This window comes from Schistocerca gregaria, chromosome 8, assembly GCF_023897955.1.
Source record: "Schistocerca gregaria isolate iqSchGreg1 chromosome 8, iqSchGreg1.2, whole genome shotgun sequence".
Classification (NCBI taxonomy): Eukaryota; Metazoa; Arthropoda; class Insecta; order Orthoptera; family Acrididae; genus Schistocerca; species Schistocerca gregaria.
The window spans coordinates 165,828,853-165,855,352 of record NC_064927.1 but is presented as its reverse complement, the minus strand read 5'-3'; positions in this window follow the sequence as shown (position 1 = coordinate 165,855,352).

Here is a 26,500-nt window from a genome sequence, read left to right as displayed (position 1 = left end):
CCAACGTTAAGGACAACCGTCTTACATTTCGCAGGTCCGTTCTTTTATCCCTCTTATATGGCATAATTACTTACGCTTTTTTCTAGCCGTTTGGGACTTCCCATTGGGAGAGAGATTCGCAATAATATGGTCAACAGACTTTTTACGTCAGCTATTTAACGTCCCCTCTCAGCCAGAAAAGTATCGTCACTGGATTAATGAAAAGAGGAAAGTTAAGAAGTTGGTTTTAATGGTTGAACTGTTGTGTATAGTCTCCCCTCCTCTTGAGACCAACGCAGAGAACATTCATACAACCGTGTGAAATTGTCGGAAAACTCTTTCTTTGGCCTGTTGTTCGGCACGCCCGTCACTTTGGCTTGAATGCCGCTTATGTCGTCAAAATGTTGACCCTTCATGTCAGTATCTACAATTTGTAAATTTATAGTACGTTTGTGTTGGTATCTCCCAATTCGGTTTTTTCCTGGGAAGAATTGTCCACGTTTTGTAAGTCAATCAAGTCGCAGTAAGGCACCCACGTGACGTAATTTTTTGTTCGTGAGTAGAGGTGTGAACTTTGCACACACTGATCTCTTCTTCAAAACATTTGGAGAATGTCTCGAACACCCGATATATAGATGTTGCTGCATTGCGATGGGTAACACAACGACACTGACATACTACCGGGCACTTCTATCACTTTAGAACGCCTGCTCATAGCTGAATGGTCGAGAGCAGATTACAGTCGTTAGCTCAAGTTGCCATTGTATTTACTGCACTAACATTGCTTTTACGGCAGGAATTTTATCAGTCTCTGAACTTTTTGGACAGACGGCGTATATCGTGAACAGCAGTGGCGTATCACATTATCCTGAGATAGGACGCCACCCCAGCTTTGGTCGATGTTTCGCGATTACGAAAGACGTATTGAATGCTGTTTCCAAAGAAGCCGTCAGTCCTAACGTATGTCTATTTCGGTATTCCGCATGGTATTACTAGGCAGTGGCATGGAACTGTGTCGAAAGGCTTTTGGATCACATCGCAGCAACTTGAACTCTGTTTTCTACTGCTTTCTGGATCTCAAGAAAGGACAGCGTAATGCGGTTACAGTATATGTACCATAATTCTGCACGAAACTAACGTCAGTGAGACAGTTCCATAGTGCTGTCCAACGGATCTTGTTATAGGCTTAAACGACCTACTGCTTTTCCAGCCACTTTCCACGCTCCATTGATCCAGTTACATACACCAAAATTTTGGTCGAAGTGAGCTCAGTTGTTTTGTGTGTTCAATGTGGAATACAACGGAAACATCGCGAAGTGGTCTCAACAGAGTAATGCACGGTACCGCCTTCGGTCCGCCTTCTCCTACAGCTCTACACATATGAACAGAAGTGTTTTCAGCACCCCGATATATCGTGCAGGTGTGTTTATATTGTCACAATTCCTATGCCGAGCAGCCAGTCACGTCTGACACACACACGATTACTATGAGCGCTACAGATGTCTGTGGAACAGTAGAGTGAAAACCAATCTTTCCACGATGGGCAGTCATGACCAATGATTGGGTTCGCACCGTTATGTTACGCGCAGAAAACCAGGGAAGTTGCTCGAAGTGTGGACCGGAGTGAAAGTGATCTGGTGTGAACATGGAATCAGTTTCAGTTGACAAGTAGTATTTCAGGCTTCCACCCTACAGGCCGTCCTATTCGTGAGGTGCATCGATATATACAACTTTTGAGTCAAATAAACCTTGTGCTGAGTATTACAGAACTAAATTCTGCGTTCAAAGGGCCGCAGGACGTCATAAATCGCATCAGACTGTTAGGAGATACGAATCTCTACTCCCAAAAATTATGGATGTACACCTCAACACCCTGGACTCCGTTATAGATGGGCAAGAAATCATGCAGAATGGATGTCCTGGACTGTCGATAGATGTTGTTTATGGACGAAATACGGATCTGATTGTACCCTAATAACAATAGACAACATTTTTGTAGGCAATCCGGTAATATCTAAAGTCTTCAACACTCTCAGTGTCCCCCGCATGTGCAACAACGTGGTCGTGGAGTGGTGTTCTTGGGTGCTGTAACGAAGGGCCGCCGTACACCTCTCGTGGACGTTGAGGGCAGTCTCACTGCTCTACGGTACAAGATTCTGAAGCCAATAGTGGGACCGTATCGCCAACATTTTCGAAACAACTTCACCTTGATCGATGACAGCTCGCGTGCTCCTCGTGGTGTTCTCGGGAACTCGTTCCTTCGGTATGCCTGTCTGTTCTCCGGACATGACCCTAATCGAGCATGTGTGGGCCAGTCTCTAACGAACTGCTTTTAAGCTTCGACTACGATGACGCCCTCTGCATGATTTGCACAGAATCAGTCTTGGAGATTGGGGCAGGTACGACCAGGACTGGCTTGATGCTCTCATGGATAGCACTCCACGACGGATCCAAGCCTGCATCGAGCAAGAGCACGTTCCATCAGTGTAGACGTTGCTACGACGTACTGTGGAAAAGCCCCTATAGAAAAAAGTCGACATTGTCACGACATGAATGTTTGTTTTTTTCGATTTGGTGATCAGCTTTCATTGTAGTTGAATAAATACCCGTGTTTCAGAGCCAATATTTCTTCTGTGCCATAAATTTTGAAATAAAGTACTGATGAAAAACTATTTTTGATGTCTGTAGCAGGCCAGTCCATCAGTCAGTCTGCTCACCAGTCCTCGGCGCCGTGTGCTCTACTCCCCGTACTCACTGTGTAACACGCCTAACATTCTGCTTTTATTCGGAGCACAAGAAAATGTCTATGAAAAAACATACCCAGAATAAAGGCCCTCTTCAAGTTAAAGTTTGAACCCTAGAAATGATTTATAACCATGTGACTGTGATTTAAAAGGAAAGGACTGTACTGGAGTTAAGTTACAACTTACTTTGCACCACTGAAACAACAGGCGGATATAAATGAAAATCTGAATGAATTCTAAAACCACACTCATTTGTAATAAGGTAATAATATGATATCAAGAATATGTATATATACAGACTTGTAATCATGTGATATGAGCACGGGGAGCTCAATCTGTTAGCCTAACGCCTTACGAAATCTTAAGCTGCACAGAGTCACGTAGCGATTAATATGTTATAAAGCCAACTTTCTCAGAATCTCCATATGGTGGCTTACTGTCAGACATGCAACGTGTGCACAGAAATGACAAAATATTCCTGCTAATTAAATCTTGAGAAATGTGTATACTGATTGCAGTAATTACTCGCATTGACAGAATTCCTGTTGAAGGCAGAGAAAGCGTAAAATTGAGTGCCACAGTTCGATGCAGATTGCAACATGCACACAATACCACGAAAGTATCAGAACTGTTAAACATGAATTTATCAGTGGCACGTGATTCTGAATAAACTCCATAATTTCTTGTTCAACTGATGGTTATTTCATCTAAAAGATAATCATTGCATCATAGTGCATACAATCGTCTGTACGTGAAACACGTGGTATAATGCATCGCCGAAAAAGAAAGAACAGAACGACAAGTGTTCCACGTGAATTGGAAAATACTGGAAACAGTTTACTAGACTATAATGTGATGAATTCAACTACGCTGTTATTCGGATGAACTATTGGAAACCCGATTCCGCGCCATGTGCCTAGGAAACTAACTTCCTCACAGAACGTTAATTTGGAACAAAGGTATATGCGCATTAAAGAGCTGCAAACGTTGCAGACAATATTACGTCAAACTACAGGTATGCGATGCGAGTCGAAATCAGCGATAATTCTGTAATCATCTCCCTTTGTTTACTACTCCGTATCTGCACAGGGCCGATATCGCTGTTATCGGGTTTGTAATTGTTGACGCTATAGGCGCCGGATGTACTTCTTGTCGCGGCCCCCCTTTTTCTCCCTCCCCTCTCCCTTTTCCCTGGACAGAATTAGTCTACCCTACTATCTGCGTGTACTATTATCTATATAAAAATGTGCAAACGTTTTCTTAATGTTTGCGAACCGTTTATCTGAGACGAAACGTGCGTACCAGCTAGTTAGTGGAATGTGGGAAATCGCCTAAAAAGCACACGCAGGTTGGCTGCCACACGAGCACTAGTCGTTAATTTGCCAATTTTTCCTTTGAAGAATGCAGAGCTTTCAAATACGTCAACGGGTGTCTGAATTGTTCTGTTTGGAAATTAAGAAACATTATTACAAGGACGTGTCACAGTAAACATATTCTTTAATTGTTATTGCCATCACAAACATTCTGTATCACCAAATAGGAAGGGATATCGTAACTGTCCGAAAATAAATAAAAACGGACTCTGCAGAGAGGCACATAATTTACTTTGAGTAAATTTCGTTTTAGGTAGCCCGTATAGAAAAAACACTACTTCTTTCATGGTTTTCGGTCATTATAAAATAAACACACGAAATGATGAAGTCTACGACGTCAATACAGGGTGTTACAAAAAGGTACGGCCAAACTTTCAGGAAACATTTCTCACACACAAATAAAGAAAAGATGTTATGTGGACATGTGTCCGGAAACGCTTAATTTCCACGTTAGAGCTTATTTTAGTTTCGTCAGTATGTTCTTCCACCTTCGCTCAATGGAGCACGTTATGATTTCATACGGGATACTCTATCTGTGCTGCTAGTACATGTGCCTTTACAAGTGCGTCACAACATGTGGTTCATGCACGATGGAACTCCTGCACATTTCAGTCGACGTGTTCGTACGCTTCTCAACAACAGATTCGGTGATCAATGGATTGGTAGAAACGGACCAATTTGACGGCCTCCACTCTCTCCTGACCTCAACCCTCTTGACTTTCATTTATACGTGCATTTGAAAGCTCTTGTCTAAGCAATCCCGGTACAAAGTGTAGAGACTCTTCGTGCTCGTATTGTGGACGGCTGTGATACAATACGCCATTCTCCAGGGCTGCATCAGAGCATCAGGGATTCTATGCGATGGAGGGTGGATGCATGTATCCTCGCTAACGGAGGACATTTTGAACATTTCCTGTAACAAAGTGTTTGAAGTCACTCTGGTACGTTATGTTGCTGTGTGTTTCCATTCCATGATTAATGTGATTTGAAGAGAAGTAATAAAACGAGCTCTAACATGGAAAGTAAGCGTTTCCGGACACATGTCCACATAAAATATTTTCTTTCTTTGTGTGTCAGGAATGTGTCCTGGAAGTTTGGCCGTACCTTTTTGTAACACCCTGTATAAATGGGCTGTCAGTGAAAAATCTATTACTGCTACTCAGTGGTAAAGCACAGAGGTGCACGCAGACAGGGGGCAGGGGGAGCAACTAAATTGTTACGAAAATGATCCGGTAACTATAGGGACCAGGCTTTTAAGAGCTAAAATGCCTGAAAAAAACACTAAAATCTGAACGTATCGCCAATATTACGTAAAAATTAAGTGAAACTTATGTGCAGTGTATTGTGAATTGAACTAGAGCAATGAAAAACTTTACAAAATGATTGAACTGAAATTACAATACAATTAACTAATTTGAAATTCCAAAGATTTTATTCAAGAAATCTCAATCTTTGAATATGTTCAAAAATTGTTGTATAATCATCTTAGAGCTATTGCTGTGTATGGAAATCGTCAGGTAGAGGGTGAATCTGTGGTCAGCGACACGTGCTTGAAGTTAGAAAATATTTTTCCAACATTTGCTGAAACAACTGGCGTATGTTCTTTGATGTTTTCCGCTGGTTACAAAGAAAAAAATTAAAATTTCGACACACAAAAATCGATACTGCGCTAATAGACCTTACAAAATCTTTATTTTTCTTTAAATACCTTTATCGGGTACAAGAAAACAACAGTACGTGATGTGACAATGACAATAAGCAGTTCAACCATCAATTTACTTTCAACCTGTATGAATGCGTTCTGGAGCAACACTGTTGCGTTTTTCCAAGAGATATGTGCACTATTCGTTCTTGCCAACATTAAAAGAATGGAGTGTTGTGTCATAAATGGGAGTTAAACACAAATATTTTAAAAATAATATGAAATCTTAAAAAGACATCTAAAAATTAAACTCCAGAAGACAACGCGCTATCGACCACCCACCGTTCCATCTGGCATCTAGCGTCATGCGGATGCGGCATGTCAGCACACCGCTTTCGCGGCCGTTGTCGACATTTCAGACCTTGGAGCCGCTACTTCTCATTCAAGTAGCTCATCAGTTTGCATCACGAGGCTGAGTGCGACCCGTCCTCCCACCAAGGAAAGATCCCTGGCAGGACCGGAAATTGATCCTGGTTCCTCCACGTGAGAGTGAACCAGCTGTAAGGTACTAGTGGAACAAAACAGTTGCACGACAAACACGCTCGACAGAAAGTTATTCCTTCAAAATTTAGATAATGGCATGTAACTACCAGGGGTAATTTGAAGTGACATATTGTGTTATATATCTTTTCCTATGCTGAAGGGGTGTTCACACATGGAAAGTGGCCACTGACTGGTACTTGTCGGTAAAGGCAGGAAGTCATCGTCATTGAAACTACTGACTACCTATGCTATAAAGCAGGGGGTGGCGCTGATTAATTAGTTGTTGTACAGCAGTCTTCATTTCCTTAAGTTTATGACCACTATTGGAAGCAACCACTTCATCTGAGTGTGATCGTCTGTATAAAGCGTGGTCAGGAAACTCAGCTAACAAATGTAGCAGCTCGGAGTGGCCGCGTGGTTTGAGGCACCATGTCACGGATTGTTGCGCTGTCCCTGCCGCCGAAGATACGAGTCCTCCCTCGGGCATTGGTGTGTGTGTTGTTCTTAGCATAAGTTAAAGTCAGTTTAAGTAGTGTGTAAATCTAGGTAGGGACCGATGACCTCAGCAGTTTGCTCCCTTAAGAATTCACATACATTTCAACATTTGATTAATATGGCGCGAGGATGTTGTCCGCAATGAATGAAGTAATACCTTAATTTTTCCATTCTCAACAATGAACAGTAAGATGAGTAGTGGAGTGCAAATGTTGTTTACTTAGAATTTTATGCACTATGAGGTATAAATGAGTAGTGAATAGAGTGAAAAAGTTACCAAGCAATGAAAAGCTTAAGTGAGAGAACCGATAAAAAATAGTATATGCAATGAAATAACACAAGAAAAGAGCTAATCAAACACAGCTACCCACGTTAAGAAACTCAGCAACGGTAGTGACATAAAAAATGTAGACCAAGCCAATTCCCCTGCTGGCTTCAAGTGTTTCAATGAAAAGGATGGTAGTCTCCTATATCCGAAATTACATCGAAAAGGAGATTGACTATTTCCTAAAGAATAATATTTTATTGAATACCTCGCTGAAGTATTATAATGACAGAACTCACTTAGATGGCTTGTTGTTGTTGTTGTGGTTTTTAGTCCTGAGACTGGATTGATGCGGCTCTCCAAGCTACTCTATCCTGTGCAAGCTTCTTCATTTCCCAGTACCTACTGCAGCCTGCAGCCTTCTGAATCTGTTTAATGTATTCTGCTTAGTGTATTCATCTCTTGGTCTCCCTCTACGATTTTTACCCTCCATGCTGCCCTCCAATACTAAATTGGTGACCCCTCGATGTCTCAGAACATGTCCTACCAACCGATCCCTTGTTATAGTCAAGTTGTGCCACAAACTCTTCTCCCCAATTCTATTCAATACCTCCTCATTAGTTATATGATCTACCCATCTAATCTTCAGCATTCTTCTGTAGCACCACATTTCGAAAGCTTCTATTCTCTTCTTGTCTAAACTATTTATCGTCCACGTTTCACTTCCATACATGGCTACACTCCATACAAATACTTTCAGAAACGACTTCATGACATTTAAATTTATTCTCGGTGTTAACAAATTTCTCTTCTCCAGAAACGCTTTCCTTGGCATTGCCAGTCTACATTTTATATCCTCTCTACTTCTACCATCATCAATTATTTTGCTCCCCAAATAGCAAAACTATTTTACTACTTTAAGTGTCTGATTTGCTAATATAATTCCCCCAACATCACCCGACTTAATTCCCTGCATTCCCTTATCCCTGGTTTGCTTTTGTTCATGTTCATCTTATACCCTCCTTTCAAGACACTGTTCATGGCTTGAAGAGTACATTTCAATTAGACTTTTTGTCATCAAATCTATCGTTGGTTTTTCTAAAGCAGCTAAAGAGTTGTAAGCTTTTCTAGCTACGTATAACGCAAGACAGGCATCATGGAGCATTGACAAGCCATCTTTCCAGCAATTTCAGAAAGTTCCACGGTTATTCAAAAATTGGATGTGAATTCCGAAAGCCACAAAGATGCAGTTGAAAGGACAACTAATTTTTTAATGTTATGACAAACAAAACTAGGAGCATAGAGGAACTCACCAATGAGAATTTTATGTAGTTAGTAGAAACTAAATGCACTAATCTGAAGTTAGTTGTTTCTGGTTTATTGCCTCATTGCACTACATGGCCTGCCTCTAAGAGGAAAGACAAATACAAATGCCGTTTTCAAGGATTCATTATAGTATAAAATAGTCAGATGACGAAAAATTAAGGAATGATTTATAAAGCATAAAAAACTGCTTCTATTCGTCATAGAACCCAAAATCGTTTACATTTTGAACTAAACTGTGCAATTCTATGTTATGCACTATCCTACAGGTGAACGGGAACATGATGCAGATTCCTCATAAATCGATTTTAAAACCGATGCTGAAGCATGTAGCAGCGTTTCAAAAGCGCAAAAATTTTTGAAATATTATCCATCCGAAAATTGTAATGGCAGGAAAACAATAAATTGAGTAGAAATGGCTCACAGTGCCACAACCTAAACGTCCTGAAAATACAAAGCCTGGGAATGCAAAAACCGCTTTTGGTATAATTATACTGTTAGCTTCCTCATGTTTATAACATTGGCCACGGTAATAAAAATGCACTGTGGGAACCAATAGGGGAAATGAAGAGCAGATAACAATGTTTTCAAAAGTAACATGTGCGGGGAAAATGTTTTGCGCCTAGTGACATGATTCTGGATTTCAGGAAGGCTTTTGTCACTGTACCAAACAGAAATTGCGTGGTTATGGAATATCTTCTCAGTTTTGTGACTGGATTCGTGATTTCCTGTGAGAGAGAACACAGTTCGTAGTAACTGGTGGAAAGTCTTCGAGTAAGATAGAAGTGTTATAGGCCCTTTGCTGTTTATTATCTATATAAGCGATTTTGGAGACAATATAAGCAGCCGTCTTAGGTTTTTGCAGATGACGCTGTCGTTTATCGACTAACAGTCAACAGAAGATCAAAATAAATGGCAAGCCGATTTAGAAAATATATCTGTATGGTCCGAAAATTGGCAAATGACGCAAAATAACGAAAAGAGTGAGGTCATCTACACGAGTGCTGAAACGAATCCGTTAAACTTTGGTTACACGAGATATCAGTCAAATCTGAAGGCCGTAAATTCAACTAAATACCCAGGAATACAATTACGAACAAGTTAAATTGGAAGGAACACATAGGAAATGTTGTGGGGAAGGTTAAACAAACACTGCGTTTTATTGACAGGACACTTAGGAAGTGTAACAGATCTACTAAGGAGACTGCCTACACTACAGTTGTCCGTCCTCTTTTAGAATACTGCACGGTGTGGGATCCTTACCACATAGGACTGACGGGGTACATCAAAGAAGTTTAAAGAAGGGTAGCATGTTTTGTATTATCGCGAAATAGCGGAGTCACTGAAATGATGCAAGATTTGGGATGGTCATAATTAATACAAAGGCGTTTTTCGCGCAGTCTTCTCACAAAATTCCAGTCACCAACTTTCTCCTCTGAAAGCGAAAATACTTTTTGACATCGACCTATATGGGGATAAACGACCACCACGATAAAATAAGGGAAATCAGAGCTTATACGTGAAGATACAGGTGTTCGGTCTTTCCGTGCGTTATACGAGACTGGAATAATAGAGAATTCTAAAGGTGGTTCAATGAACTCTTAAATGTGATTTGCAAAGTAGCCATGTAGATGTAGATGTGTATGATAACCTGGCACTGCAGGGAGAAAATACAAGAATTTAGAGGTTTATTTCTCGGTTCCAAAGATCGTCATCTTCTTTGTACTCAAATAAACGGTATAGACTACGGACAAATACACTCCTGGAAATGGAAAAAAGAACACATTGACACCGGTGTGTCAGACCCACCATACTTGCTCCGGACACTGCGAGAGGGCTGTACAAGCAATGATCACACGCACGGCACAGCGGACACACCAGGAACCGCGGTGTTGGCCATCGAATGGCGCTAGCTGCGCAGCATTTGTGCACCGCCGCCGTCAGTGTCAGCCAGTTTGCCGTGGCATACGGAGCTCCATCGCAGTCTTTAACACTGGTAGCATGCCGCGACAGCGTGGACGTGAACCGTATGTGCAGTTGACGGACTTTGAGCGAGGGCGTATAGTGGGCATGCGGGAGGCCGGGTGGACGTACCGCCGAATTGCTCAACACGTGGGGCGTGAGGTCTCCACAGTACATCAATGTTTTCGCCCGTGGTCGGCGGAAGGTGCACGTGCCCGTCGACCTGGGACCGGACCGCAGAGACGCACGGATGCACACCAAGACCGTAGGATCCTACGCAGTGCCGTAGGGGACCGCACCGCCACTTCCCAGCAAATAATGGACACTGTTGCTCCTGGGGTATCGGCGAGGACCATTCGCAACCGTCTCCATGAAGCTGGGCTACGGTCCCGCACACTGTTAGGCCGTCTTCCGCTCACGCCCCAACATCGTGCAGCCCGCCTCCAGTGGTGTCGCGACAGGCGTGAATGGAGGGACGAATGGAGACGTGTCGTCTTCAGCGATGAGAGTCGCTTCTGCCTTGGTGCCAATGATGGTCGTATGCGTGTTTGGCGCCGTGCAGGTGAGCGCCACAATCAGGACTGCATACGACCGAGGCACACAGGGCCAACACCCGGCATCATGGTGTGGGGAGCGATCTCCTACACTGGCCGTACACCTCTGGTGATCGCCGAGGGGACACTGAATAGTGCACGGTACATCCAAACCGTCATCGAACCCATCGTTCTACCATTCCTAGCCCGGCAAGGGAACTTGCTGTTCCAACAGGACAATGCACGTCCGCATGTATCCCGTGCCACCCAACGTGCTCTAGAAGGTGTAAGTCAACTACCCTGGCCAGCAAGATCTCCGGATCTGTCCCCCTTTGAGCATGTTTGGGACTGGATGAAGCGTCGTCTCACGCGGTCTGCACGTCCAGCACGAGCGCTGGTCCAACTGAGGCGCCAGGTGGAAATGGCATGGCAAGCCGTTCCACAGGACTACATCCAGCGTCTCTACGATCGTCTCCATGGGAGAATAGCAGCCTGCATTGCTGCGAAAGGTGGATATACACTGTACTAGTGCCGACATTGTGCATGCTCTGTTGCCTGTGTCTATGTGCCTGTTGTTCTGTCAGTGTGATAATATGATGTATCTGACCCCAGGGATGTGTCAATAAAGTTTCCCCTTCCTGGGACAATGAATTCACGGTGTTCTTATTTCAATTTCCAGGAGTGTATTATGGAGCCACAGGTTGTGCTGCGCAATGTGGAACGCATCTACTAGTAACGGTAAATTTTGTTCTTGATGAAACTAATGGGGCATTTACAACTCACGGAAGTTTCTGACTTTTGACGCTACTGTGCCTCATTTAAATTGGAGTCTACGACCCTTTCTTGAAACAATAATGAGAATCACAAGAGTAGCACTGCCCATAATTAACATACTTGTTCGACTGTGTTAAATGTACAGTTGAAAAATATTTCCATGGTGGTAACAACTTATTTCCCCTTGAAGCTAGAGCAATTTCATTTAAACCAAGTTTTATTTTACCGCTTCAATGACAAGAACACAAAATGGCGTTGATGGTGTTGACATAATGACGATGGAATTACAACTGCAGTTTCTAGCCCACATATCAATGTTTTTAAAGCTCAGAGCAAGTACTGCACTCGTACCAAGATTCACTTCTTCCTGACAGCATTACAAGTCAGACATACAGAACTAAAGGACATGCTGCAATACAGAGCGCAGTCGACTCCTCAAGGCATACGTCACAGAAGGGATAAATTTTCTATCCTAAAATTTTGTAAATTGTAGACCTGTTACCAATTCCTCCGAAATTAATCATAGATATAGCTACCGATTTGTTGCAACAGTCGACCCACTTCCTCAATGTCTCCCAGCATTTCTTTCCAACACCGTGGTACATCAGCAGCAGATTCTTTTGTTTCCTCAACTTGCTTCAACCTAAGCTAAACGCAGTTTCAGCTCATGCTTCTGTTTCGTATACCTGTTTCAATATCTCACGTGCCTCTGACGCTATTTCTCGCAGACCATAAGCAAACGGCACATTTAAATATGGCACTATACCCTTAGTACACGTACCTTTACTCCCATTGCGTTACCCATCATTTTTTTTATTTTCCGCCACAACAAATAGTCATGTTTGCAGCTCACTCATATAGCCTCGGAAAGGTAGAGCTACGACCATGAAGTTTAGCTGTTTGTCCTTTTCTACATATTCAGCCATCAACGCGATTATTTTTCCAAATGACGGCCTACTTTACGAAGATGTAGCAGAAGTTAAACGGTGTACATATTCAGATAAATGGTTGTCAGAAATGTAAATACCGTAAGAAATCACGGTATGTCTGGTATGTTTGCCACTTGGTGTATGTTTGAATGTAAAAAAAAGGTTCAAATGGATCACTATGGGACTCAACCTCTGAGATGACCAGTCCCCTAGAACTTAGAACTACGTAGACCTAACTAACCTAAGGACATCACACACAACCATGCACGAGGCAGGATTCAAACCTGCTACTGTAGCGGTCATGCAGTTCCAGACTGAAGCGCCTAGAACCGCTAGGCCACACCGGCTGGCTTGAATGTAAATATCGAGAGAAATCACAGTTCTACGGAATGCTTGCCACTACGGACATCTTTGCACGCCTCAACACATAAGTAACGTATACTTTAGACACCAGAGGTTGTAGTGTCATTTGAGTGGAGCTCGGGCGAACGAAGGGGTCGAAAGAAGGAGTGATCAGTCAGAGAGGCAGAGAGAGTGTCTTGCCATGGCAGAGTGCGGAGCTGCGGAGCTTGGATGGAGGATGTACCGCAAATAAAAAAGTTATCGTTCATGTTAGTTCCAGTTTATTTTGTGTCATCAAAAGGATTAAATATGGTTGTAGAATACTTTCCTATTCACTTATAAACATTTCATGAAGTCTACCCCCGCTGTTAGATGAAAAGTAGATTTTCCAAATCCTGCAGTGTCATGCCTTGCTCTATTGCTTGGTCAGTGTATCATACTACCGGGAAAGGAAGAAAAATTTAATTTGCAAAAAAAACTTGAAAAAATTAAGACCAAAAGACAAATTGCCACAAAGAAGTTTATTTAAAATACAGACAGAGCAGCGTCAAGCTATACGTTGAGGGGAGAGTCTATTGTAAGGTCTGAATGAACTTTCTGAGAGAAAATTAAAATCAGTTTCCACTACCAAATTTTCATATAAATTCAGTTAAAATGTTTTTATAAAAATGTACATTTACGCCTCGCAACAGTTATCCATTGTGTGTGATTGTTTCATGACAAAGCTGTTATCCTTTATACACTTTCTCGATTTTCAGTTTCATTTGTAGACATCGAGTTGCGTTTCAGATTAATTAAGATCACATACCTAAAAAGTAATTTGCATAAATATGTTCGTTGTTCAAAAGCAGAACAGCTACAGCTGTTCTAGATCAGAATCAGTGATTGGAATTTTAAAAGTACTTGCTTTCACGTTGCTAGCAAGAGGTTTTCGGCACCCACACAGTTTCCCATACAAAGTTTTAACTCTCTTAATTAGTTTCACCGTGTCCATAACGGCCGTTCAGGAAATGTTACATGTCGAAAATCTCGTCGACCTCAATCTGGAATTGCCTTCCACGCAGTAGTTTCTTCATACGAAGACAGAGGAATGAGACTGTGGGTGCCATGTCAGGAGAACAAGTTGCTGAGGCAAAATATGATTGTCCAAAGAATCAACATGTGTGACTGTTGCCTGTGCAGACTGATCTGGGCGTTGTCGCGGAACAAATAAACTCTCTTGGTAAGCTTCCACTGACATTTTCTTTCGAGAGCCCCCATAACTTCGTCTGGAAGCTTCAGACGTTTGCTCCTGAGATGATTTGTCCCTTGCGAGCATTTTGTTTTAGGACTACATCATAATAAAGTAAAAGCAAAGCTCCGACATCCGGTCCTAATGGACCAATCGCGACCGACAGACCACCGTATCGTCCTCAGCCATTGGTGTCCTCGGATGCTGTATGGAGAGGCGTGCAGTCAAGGGAGCGCTCTTCCGGCCGCTGTCGGCTTTCTTGACCTTGGGACCGCTACTTCTCATTCAAGAAGCTCTCCAGCTGATCTGCCGAGGCTGTGTGCACATTGATTAAATCGTTGTACCAAGGAAAAATCTCCAGGTGCACCGCATAACAGTCACTCACTTTGAGCACTCAGCTACGGAGACGGATTACAATACACCACAGAGGTCCCAAAAAGCAGCATCACTTTAATCGATGATGTTTCGGTCTTCGCCTTTGTCTGAGGTGGTGGAGGCACGTGTTTCTACTGCTAGTTTTCCCCTCTACGCCGGGGCCACAGTCACACATTCATCACTCATCCATGGATTTGTTGTAGAATTTCCGTCGCCGCCTCGGTTCGGCTAAAGGTGGGGGGGATTCCAATTACGAATAAGTTAAATTTAGAACGATCACATACATAATGTTGGGGAAAGAGAATCAAAAATTCCGATTTACTGGCAGAACGGTACAACAGGTGTACTAAAGAGACTGCCTACAATACGCTTGTCTGTCCTCCTGTGCAGTATTGCTGCGCGGTATGCTGTCGGCATCAGATAGGACTGACGGAGGATAGCGAAAAAGTTCAAAGAAGGGTAGGTCGCAGTGTCCTATCGCGAAATAGAGGAGAAAGTGCTACGGATATGATACGCGAGCTGGAGTGGCGATCATAAAACAAAGGCTATTCTGTTGCGGTAGGAATTTTTCACGAAATTTCAATCACCCAGTTTTTCCTATGAATGCGAAAACATTTTGTTGGTGCCCACCTGAATAGGAAGAAACGATTATTTTCATAAAATAAGAGAAATCAGAGATTGCACGGGAAGATTTATGTGTTCCTTTTTTGCGGGCATGTCCGAAAGAACAGATGCCATTGGTGACCGAGCAGCTCTCTAGAATGAAATTACAATTAAATCAATACCAGTAGAGAATGTGGGTCTCACGGGGAGCGTGCCTATGATAAGTCCCTGCAGCTGCACTATCATTTGTACCCTCGGTGGGTCAGATGGTTAGGGCGTCTGCCATGTAAGCAGGAGATCCCGGGTTCGAGTCCCAATCGGGGAACACATTTTCAACTGTTCCCCTTGATGTATATCGACGCCCGTCAGCTGCTACTTGTATTGATTTAATTGTAATTTCAAAATGTGGATTGTTCCTTCGTTGGTCCCCTCCAAATGCAGGAAAAAATTACCACACGATAGACCACTCTGTCAAACGGGTTACATTGTTTTGTTTTTGCTCGAGTACTCATGTTCTACTGTATGGTGGCACTACATTTTACATGCCTACAGAGATTGAGAGATTGCAGATGTGTGGCTGGAAGGAAAAAAAAAAAAACAAATGAAAGTTGTAACTACAAGTTTTCGAGGGGATAATTGGCACTTTATGAATGCCCTAGTCCAGCCACCTTGCTGAGTGAGTCCTGGTAAGCGTATCCTGCTCTCAGTGTTCTTCCTTTATTACGTTGTTGTGAGTCAGGGGACTGCTTCACGGGATCTGTCTCCGGCGTTCTCTTGGGCAGGAACTGTGCTGCTCGCTTCCTTTGCGGAGTGCCGGGGTGGAGCGGCAGCCTCGACAGCTGACGCGCCATTTGGGTTGCCTGCCAGCAGGGGCCCGGCGGTCGCCGTCACACCGGGGCTGGGTTCCCATTGCGCCACCGGACGGCGGCGGCCGGCCTGCGTTTCTCAACAGCCAGCCGAGCCGAGGCCGGCTGCGCAACTTCCGGCCGCTGACCTTGGGGCCGCCACGGTTTCTCTCTCTCACGGCGAAGGCCTGCAATTCAGACCCGCACTGACTTAATTCGCAGCACAGTGACAGCGATCTGCTGTTGAGTAACAGCCGGCGCCGGGCCCCGCCCAGTTTTATAACACGCGGTTGCCGCTGTTACGTGCGATGTTTTGATGAAAGAAACCGAATTTTCGAATAATTCGTGCGGAGTGGACTGTTAAAATCGGCAAAACGTCTAATGTATCGACAAATAAAAACCATCTGTCGTTTTCAAGGTATGAATTGCAAGCTTATCTACTGATACTCTATAGTATAAAGTCGCAAGGCCGCACATATGAGGAACGTGTCAGAGTCCTTTCCCAAAGACAGACTAAAACAGTCGACACTTTCAAAACTAACTGTGTGTTTTAGTGTGCATAGTCCACATACTGACTCCATATTACGTACAATTTTTCCACAACGGACACATGTGTTTACAGTGTGCTGTGAACTGTTATGAACACTCGCTGTCTGGACTCTCACGAGATGCGAAGTGTTGTTGATGTAGCGCCATTATTTATGACTGAGTTCGACTCACGGCGCACACTGTCTCTCTCCCTTAATCACTGATCAGATTATAAATGAAATTGTAGAAGTAAAGAACATATGGCGATCAATGATAAGAAGAACGGACAGGATGATGGGATATGTGTTAAGACGTCAGGTGAAAACTTTGATGGCTCTATATGCAGCTCTAAAGTGAACAAAAATGTAGGGAAAGGCAGAGATTTGAATGCATTTACCTGAGGGAATACAATGAAAATGGTAATCTAAAATGAAGAGGTTGACACAGGAGAGGAATCCGTGGCAAGTCACATCAAATCAGTCACAAGACTGACGACTAATAAAAATCACTTCCTCAGGCGTTATTGACTTTTACTGCAATGTCTCTGTCAAAGAGACATAAATAATTGTTTAAATAATTATTTAGTAACAGTGTTTTGTCATATATTGTGAGTGTACTTGTGGAAGAATATTGGTTTATTTATTTAGAGACAGACATTTATTTATAATTATTGTAAATTATCTGAGTGTCATAGAATGTTTATAACATATCTTTTTTTAGATGTTGTTGTAATATTTTATTTTATTGCAGGAAAGTGGTCAAGATAAGTCACATCATATTTATAGAGATGTATTTTTGAGAGGGTGGGCTTCAGTGACTGGAAAAGCAGCCAGTAGGGGAACGGTACTGGGGAAGTGATTCTGCCGTATAGGTGATTGTTTCTGGACATGAACGTCTGTTACAATAATACATCTTTTGAAAGGACTTCATATTTCGAGAGGACTGTATGTGCTCCAGATTAGTACTCTAACTTTCACTGTATGATTTACAGAACTGAAAACAGAGTGTGAGTTACTATTCTTTGTATCATGTCTGTTAATTTGTGAACCATCATGTTGAACTCAGATTTTGATCTGTAAATCTTCCATGTATTATGATCGCGAAATGGACTTGTTTTCTCGAGTCTTTGTTGATAATTTAGTTTGGGGATTTTTCTACCATTGTCGTATCACTCTCAAAGTAACTTTACTGCAAATGACAAGCGTATTTGCTGCTGTGTTTTAACTGAATAACCTTCGACCATTTCCCATTCATTTGAGATGTCTTTTCTTGAATAATTATTATTGAACAGAATTCTCTGTCTCTTCATCAGTTACAGACTTTAGAATTGACCCACGTTATCAAATTATTCACCTAACACTTATTTTAAATATTTCTTTGTATTTTATTTTGCCATCCTAGCCAATTCATAGACTATTTGACTGCAATATCACCGCACCAAATTATTATTTGCAGAGAATTATCTGGAGGGAATGAAAGCAGAAGAGCACGTCTCGACCCTATGACCACATCGAGGTACCCTTTTTTAACAGGACCGCTCAAAGCCCCAGTAACTAAAGCACGAATAACCACAGACTAAGATGAAACTGGTTTGCTCGTATGGACTGCTGTTTGAAAGAGCAAATACACTCAGCGGTAACCACTATGTAACGTCGCAGTTACAACTGTGATTCTAACATTTTACGATATTCTGCTATCCACGTCCAAAGTCCATTGCATGATAGCGTAAGACTTTTCATCAGCTGCGCTCTTAGGATCGGTAGCAAAAGTTAGATGTGGAGAAGTTAGCCGTGGAACTTCAAGAAAGAAGAAGAAGGTTATACAGAGGAGTGCTGAGTTCTAGTCTTCAGCGCAAGCAGCAGCGGAAACCTCCACGGTGACATAGCGGCAGTAGAGGCGGTGGTATCGCGGGCCACCGTCAGTGACTTCGAGCACATCAGCATTTACACTTTGAGCTGCAGTACAGCAGAAGCAGCTGGCGTGACGGACAAGTACCTGCGAAGCTAGTTTTAAATGTGTGAACCTGCCATGTCATCGTCAGTGATGGAGCTTCCAACGATTGATCAATCACCCAGATCTGGTTCAGACTACGTCAGTGGGCCAGTTAGTACAAAATCTGGACATGGTGATGTTGATAGGGGTGACATTAGTGGGTCAGATAGTCTGAAGGTAGAGAAAGGAGATGTAATTAAGAATGATTCAATGGCGTGATTAAGCGAAATTGTGACGAACTCCAGAACGTTCAAATGGTTCAAATGGCTCTGAGCACTATGGGACTAAACTGCTGTGATCATCAGTCCCTTAGAACGTAGAACTATTTAAACCTAACTAACCTAAGGACATCACACACATCCATACCCGAGGCAGGATTCGAACCTGCGACCGTAGCAGTCGCACGGTTCCGGACTGCGCGCCTAGAACCGCGAGACCATCGCGGCCGGCCGAACTCCAGAACTGGGTATAGAGTTAGGTTCAACAAGACAGAGATAGTTTCAGTAGAGTCTAGTGTAACAGAAAGCGTAAAAAAAATAATCTGATATAGAAAGGATGATAAATTCAAAATTATAAGCTATAAGTGCAGACGTTGGTAAAATTTCTGAAGAGGCTGGTCTGGTTAACACGAGAGTGGACACAGTGGAAAAAGATTTCGGGGACAATTTGAAAAAGATACATTACGAGCAGGGTGGGAGCTAAGGAATTGTGTGCTTGAGGAAGTGACCACTTGATTGGTTAACAATTTCTCAGACAAAGTAGTAGAATGTGAGAAAGAGTTGCTTATGAACGGAGAAAATTTTGGAAGTATATTAACTAAAGAACCTGAGGACACATTTTAATTCTGTTGGAGCAAATCAGGCTACTAATATGACGGGTGTTAAGTGGGTTAATTTAGAAACGATAAAGTGTTTTGCAAATGATGGAGAATACCACCCATTTTCTTGCCGCGTATAAAGATGGGTTTGAAAGAGAAATGTCGGAAGAGACAAAGATTAAGTTTGCTAAAAGAAATCTTGAGGGAATTTCACAATCATGGGCAAATTTAATGAGTACTTCATTTACTGCCTACGAATTGTTTGAAAGTCATTTCCTGAACAAATTCTGGAGTGAAGCGAAACAAAGCTACTTCAGAATGAGTTTCTAAACGAACCAAGTTTCAAATCCGACAGTGGGTGATTGCGTGATTTTTGTGTGAGTGATATGACTAAGTTGATGCACGTAAATAGTCCGCTGGGAGTGGCGATGGAGATTACGACGCTCAAAAGAAGCTTCCGGAAGATTTACAATGGGATCCTGCCCACAGTCCGACAAATTCCTTAGAAGAGATTCTGAATAAAATCTAACAACTTGAACAGGGATATGGGTACCACAACGGGAACAACAGTGATTCCCACAATAATGATAATGATTATAACAGAAATAATTATCAACGAAATAATAATTTCCAAAGGAAAATGGAAACTTGAACTTTCATAACGAAAATCAAAATCGGGAGTGAAGATCTGATGTGAGTGCCAACAATTTACTTTGTCTTGGGCCCGCGGCATGGTAGATGAGTTGCAATGACGTAATAAAAAACGCTAATGTACCAGAATGCTGCTATAATTGTTAGTTGCTAGATATTTTATATTATCAATAGGCCTATTTCGCCATTATCGTTATCTGGCACCAAAAACGCCCTATTACAAGCTGCAACACTATAAGTAACAACAATTTTGTTTTACTGTGTCCTAGTACTTACTTCCATATTGCATCGTGGTACTGTCGCTGTCTTTTAAGTTTGTTGCCGGCTGCGGTGGTCTAGCGGTTCTAGGCGCGCAGTCCGGACCCGCGCGACTGCTACGGTCGCAGGTTCGAATCCTGCCTCGGGCATGGATGTGTGTGATGTCCTTAGGTTAGTTAGGTTTAAGTAGTTCTAAGTTCTAGGGGACTGATGACCACAGTACTTAAGTCCCATAGTGCTCAGAGCCATTTAAACCATTTTTTTTTAAGTTTGTTGCTCCATAGGCTGCGTCCAACTGCAGCCAAATTTTTAAGTATATTACTTAATTATCTCTATTAATTGCTGTTGTTCGCAAATGTAAGCTAGGTCTTTTATCGCTTGTATATATTTTCTGGTTTTGGAAACTAGAATTGGCAGCTAATCCAGCGATGCTGTATGCTTACAATTTGTTTGTTCATTTGTCTACGTATCGCATTTATTTAGAGCGTGGTATTATACTCTTTGTTATATTTTTGTAGTTTGTATACATCTGTGTTTTTATCTTATTACGGCTAACACAATTCGAGCTGCATGATTTCAATAAAACTATCTAGAACATTTTTAGTTTAATATTTTATCGGGGTCTGTCCACGAGTGGATATAGATTTCAATTTCTTCCAAAACGTTCATTTTAAATCGCTTTGGTGTTATATGTAGGATTTGGGATTACTGAAGAATGGGATACAACCCGTCGACTTTGACCAATTATACCGAAACTTATCAGAGATGATGTATTGCACAGATTTAACGGCAAAGACCGTAGATCCTAGTTAACATAGCCCACGCATATCCCTATCTCTGCCATGTTAAGGATTGAAACCAACATCTAAGTCACACGTCTCGGAGCAGAAAGCCGAGTTCCTGTCATTACGCGCTGTGGGAAGAAGAGCTGACAGTTATAGTTCTTCTCATTTATAGCTGAAATCAAGCATTGACAATTCAGTGAACTGTAGTACTACTGTTTCACATGCAGTAGTCCAGTTAACCGAGTTTCTCCGAAAGCAATGGTTATCGCTTTTACACGTCGCCAAATTGAAAAGTATTGACAGCTCTTTTTAACAAGCAATGTAATCACTGTTCTGTAGTGAACTCATTTCTTTCTTTTTCTTTCTTTTTTCACTGTGGATTCTTGTGGTACACGGCTTCTACTTCTGACAGCGTCATACACAACTAAAGACAAATGTGGACTGTAATTACACCTATCAAATCTGTTCTTGTTGAGTGAACCACTTAAGTTCACTCAGCAGATTCTTTTGAAGTAAACTGGCAATCTTATATTTGCTTAAATAACGGCATCATCAAGTGATGAAAGCCGTAAAATTAAACGGTTATTTTCCGTAAACACCGGCCATTCTGGTTATAAATATATTTCATTCCTTATAAAAGTAAACATTTCACACCTTTTTTTTGAGGAATGTTTCCTGCCAAACTGATATTTTGTGTTCCACTCCTGTGGAAACGGTGTACTGAAAAGCTCACTGTGCAACAAGTCTTCACTGAAGAACTGTAATGTTGTTGCTTGTAAACAGAACTGACAGTATGTTTCAGCTGGCTAGAGGTAAAACCGATGGTCATCGCATTAATATTAGGAATTACGTGTGTAATAGCAATAAGGCAAATTGTTTTCTTGTTAACATCAATGTTTCACTTCAGCTATAAATGAGAAAAACTGTAACTCTCAACTCCACCCCACACACTGCGTAATAACAGAAACTCGGTACCCTGTCCTGAGTCACGAGTCACAGTACTTAGCTGTTGATTTCAGTGTAATGAAGTCACGCGTAGTCCATTGTTATGTACACAAACCTTGACGCCTCACCTGGGCCAGTCATCATCGGCGTAGAACGGTTGATGACTGGAGACTTGTTGCCTGGTCGGACGAGTTTCGTTTCAAATTGTATCGAGCGGATGGAAGTGAACGGGTATGGAGACAACCTCATGAATCCATGGCCCTGGATGTCAGCAGGAGGTTGTTGACGCTGGCGGAGGCTCTGTAATGGTGTGGGGCGTGGGCAGTAACAGTGATATAGGACCCATTACACGTCTAGGTACGATTCTGACAGGTGACACATGCGTAAGCAACCTATCTGATCACCTACATCCATTCATGGCCACTGTATATTTCGACGGTCTTGGGCAATTCCGGCAGGATAATGCGACACCCCACACTTCCATGATTGTTGGAGAGTGGCTCCAGGAACACTCATTTATGTTTAAATACTTCTGATGCCTACCAAACTCCCCATACATGAACATTATTGATCATATGTGGGATGCCTTGCAACGTGCTGTTCAGAAGAGGTCTCCACCCGCACGTAGTCTTACGGATTTAGGGACAGCTCTGCAGAATTCATGGTGTCAGTTCCCTCCAGCACTTCTTCAGACATTAGTGGAGTCCATGCTACGTCGTGTTGCGGAATTTCAGTGTCCCCACAGGACTAAACAAAATCTCCAACATTGGAAGGATATTCAAACTGCGAAAGCCTACAAAATGACATTTAATCATAGTAATACAAGAGCGATACCTTCTAATGCAAAACTATGTCACTACGACACGGATGCTTTACCAAAGCGTTGTATGTGGCGCTTTTCTCCAAAACGGAACTTGGGTTATACGACCTACTTTCCTTTCGTTTGTTCATTTTCCTATGTTGTTTCTTTCGTTGTAACTTCTTCAGGTTTCTTTTGTTCATTTTACTTCTGAACTATCACGAAAGTCATTCCCACATATCTTAACGGATATCCTATCAACCTGCATTCTCGTTGTCAGTGCTTTTCACATATTCCTTTCCTCTCCTATTTTGCATCGAACCTCCTGATTCCTTACCTTATCAGTCCTCCTAATTTTCAGCATTCGTCTGTAACACCTTACCTAAAATGCTTCGATTCTCTTCTGTTCTGGTTTTCCCACAGCCCATGTTTCACTACCATACAATGCTGTGCTCCAAACTTCTCAGAAATTTCCTCCTCAAAGTAAGGCCTATGTTTGATACTGGTAGCTTCTCTTGGGCAGGAATGCCCTTTTTGTCAGCGATAGACTGCTTTTGATGTCCTCCTTGCGGCGTCTTTCATTGTTTATTTTACTACCAAGGGAATTCCTTAAGTTTGTCCACTTCGTGACCATCAATACTGATTTTAAGATTCTCGCTGTTTTCCGTACGTCCCACGTTGATTTCTTCTGTTATATCGTGTAGTGCTTGTTGTCTGTTAGCACTGACAACTCTACGCAGACGTGCTCTCCGTCGTTAAGCGAAGGCCATCGTCCACTGCGTTGTACATAGTGAGAGATAATGCCTAAAATTTGGTATTCCCGGCCCACTCTTGATACTGTAGACCTCACAATACTGAATTCCCTATAGATTTTCAAAATGGAATGTCCCATGCGTCTAGCCCCAATTAACACTCGGCGTTGAGAGTCTGTTAATTCCCGACGTGTGGCCATAAAGAAATGGGAAACCTTTTCACATAAATCGTAAATGGCATGAGTACAAATGTCAGCTCCCAGTCCACTGTCTTTGAGCAGTGGTAAGAAATTGCTGTTTTGAAAAGTGCGCCGCAGCGCGTTGTGTGAAGCAGTCGCCCTCCGTTTCTGGCGGGTCGCCGCTATGCTAATCGCAGCTTTGGTGTCCCCCTCTGGTGGGAAAGCGGAAAGGTTGCCTGTTCACGTGCACTTACGGGGTGCTACCAGCTCGGCGGTTGGTCAGTCGGAGTGAGGCTATGTCACTCTTGCGTCACCAGTTGCTGGTCTGTCTCTCGTTTGCATTTGTGCTGCAGTTAGTGTCTGTCTGTCGTCGGAGTGCTAGTATGTCTGTCGTTTGGATCAAACATTAAAGCCAGAAAATGAGAGTCTTGCCACTTCGCCAGTAAGAGAACTCAGCGGTGGTCGCCCGGTCGGGGCTTAGTTCCTGCATCTGAGTCTGCGCGTTAAGCCGCCAGTCTGCTCGAGTTGCTCGGGCAACGGTCATTGGCGCTTGGAATGGTTGGTTGGTCGGTCGCGCATTGAGACACGATATGACTTGTCCGCCTTGAGCGTCGGCACATGTGAGGTCCCCACGTGAGTCCAGTGGGCAGCGCCATACAGAAAGGGGTAGTAGCTTCGCGGTTCACACGAGAGCAACAGGGGCGAAACCACGACATCGGACTGGCCGGGGCGAGCTGAGACGCCGTGAGACGGGAGATCGGAGCGCCTTCCTGCGTCCGTTGAAGCGGCTGGCAGCGGACGGTTCGGGAGCGCGTTGTGGGTGCTGCGCCAGGTCTTCGCCAGAAATCGCAGTTTATTAGAAGTTAAGTGATTGGTGATATGATGTTTCATTTACTTGTTAAATTCTACTTGTTTTCTTGGTGAGGTCACCAGCCGCTTTGTTTTGGGGTCGTTCCACCATTCTTCTCCGTTTTGCCTACCCGCGGGAATGTGGTTATTTGTGAATTGGGTGGTCCGTTTTTCCCTTGTGGAATTGGGGAAATTTAGAGCAATCTGCCGTTCGGGTTGTTTAGTAACCCCCACCCCTCCCTGCCAATCTGACATAGGTTAATAGCTGCGTCTGTCATGTTTGTCGGATTCGGTGTTAACGAATTTATTGATTAAAGACCGAATTCTTGAAATATGTTTTTAACTTGTCTATCATCTTGCGAGGTAGTATATGTGTAATATAGAGCATGTTGTACATTTTATGTAAGTCTTCATTTTATAGATTTTATTTAAATAGTTATTTTAGGTTATAAGGTTGCCACCCTTCCACCGTAAGAGTCCTTTAAAAAAATTGTACTTTCTGTGGCAAATAATTTGAGTGTTGTACCATTTCCATCCCTCTTACGGGGTGCATAGTTTACGTGTTTGTGTGTTTGCAGTTTTGCACCAGTGTACTCTTTCAGAGGTTGTTGTGATCGGTCTTGCCTACGGCCGTGTTGAAAGGCAGCAGGCAAGCTTCTCAGCCCGAAGGCTCATACTGTTAATATTGTTCTTCCTGCCTCTAAATAAAATTGTAACTTGATATTTCGAGGATGCTTTTCTGCTTATAATTTTAAATCTGTTTTGAAAAAGCTTTTAGGAATAAAATTCACATTTGTTAAAAGTAATTTCATTTTCCATCAGTTACTTCCTGGCAACTACTTCCACACTAACATAGTGTGATCAAAATGTATTAATGTTCTTGATGAATCGCTAGTAAATCAAGTAAATTCTTTAAGAAAAGATTTTGAAAGTAAATTTACGGTTCAGTCTTTATATACCCTGTGTACATGATACTTCCGCCACCTGTATATGGACATGCCATTCATTATTCCACCACTTTCAGGACCTCAGTGTACACCGATGAGCCAAAACATTACGACACCTTTTTAACAACTCTTTGTTCCACCTTTAGAATACAGTACAGTAGAGATTCTGCTTGACATGGATTCTACAAGTCCATGACAGGATTCCAGAAGTATGTGACTCCAGATGTCTACGCACAGGTCAAGCAATTCCCTTAATTTTGGGTATGGTGGTTTACGGACTCCCAGTTGGCTCCCGATATGTATTTCAGTGGGTATATAGATCACCTACCCCCATGAACCATGGACCTTGCCGTTGGTGGGGAGGCTTGCGTGCCTCAGCGATACAGATAGCGTACCGTAGGTGCAACCACAACGGAGGGGTGAGAGGCCAGACAAACGTGTGGTTCCTGAAGAGGGGCAGCAGCCTTTTCAGTAGTTGCAAGGGCAACAGTCTGGATGATTGACTGATCTGGCCTTGTAACAATTGCCAAAATGGCCTTGCTGTGGTGGTACTGCGAACGGCTGAAAGCAAGAGGAAACTACGGCCGTAATTTTTCCCGAGGGCATGCAGCTTTACTGTATGATTAAATTATGATGGCGTCCTCTTGGGTAAAATATTCCGGAGGTAAAATAGTCCCCCATTCGGATCTCCGGGCGGGGACTACTCAAGACGATGTCGTTATCAGCAGAAAGAAAACTGGCGTTCTACAGATCGGAGCGTGGAATGTCAGATCCCTTAATCGGGCAGGTAGGTTAGAAAATTTAAAAAGGGAAATGGATAGGTTAAAAGATATAGTGGGAATTAGTGAAGTTCGGTGGCAGGAGGAACCAGACTTCTGGTCAGGTGACTACAGGGTTATAAACACAAAATCAAATAGGGGTAATGCAGGAGTAGGTTTAATAATGAATAGGAAAATAGGAATGCGGGTAAGCTACTACAAACAGCATAGTGAACGCATTATTGTGGCCAAGATAGATACGAAGCCCACACCTACTACAGT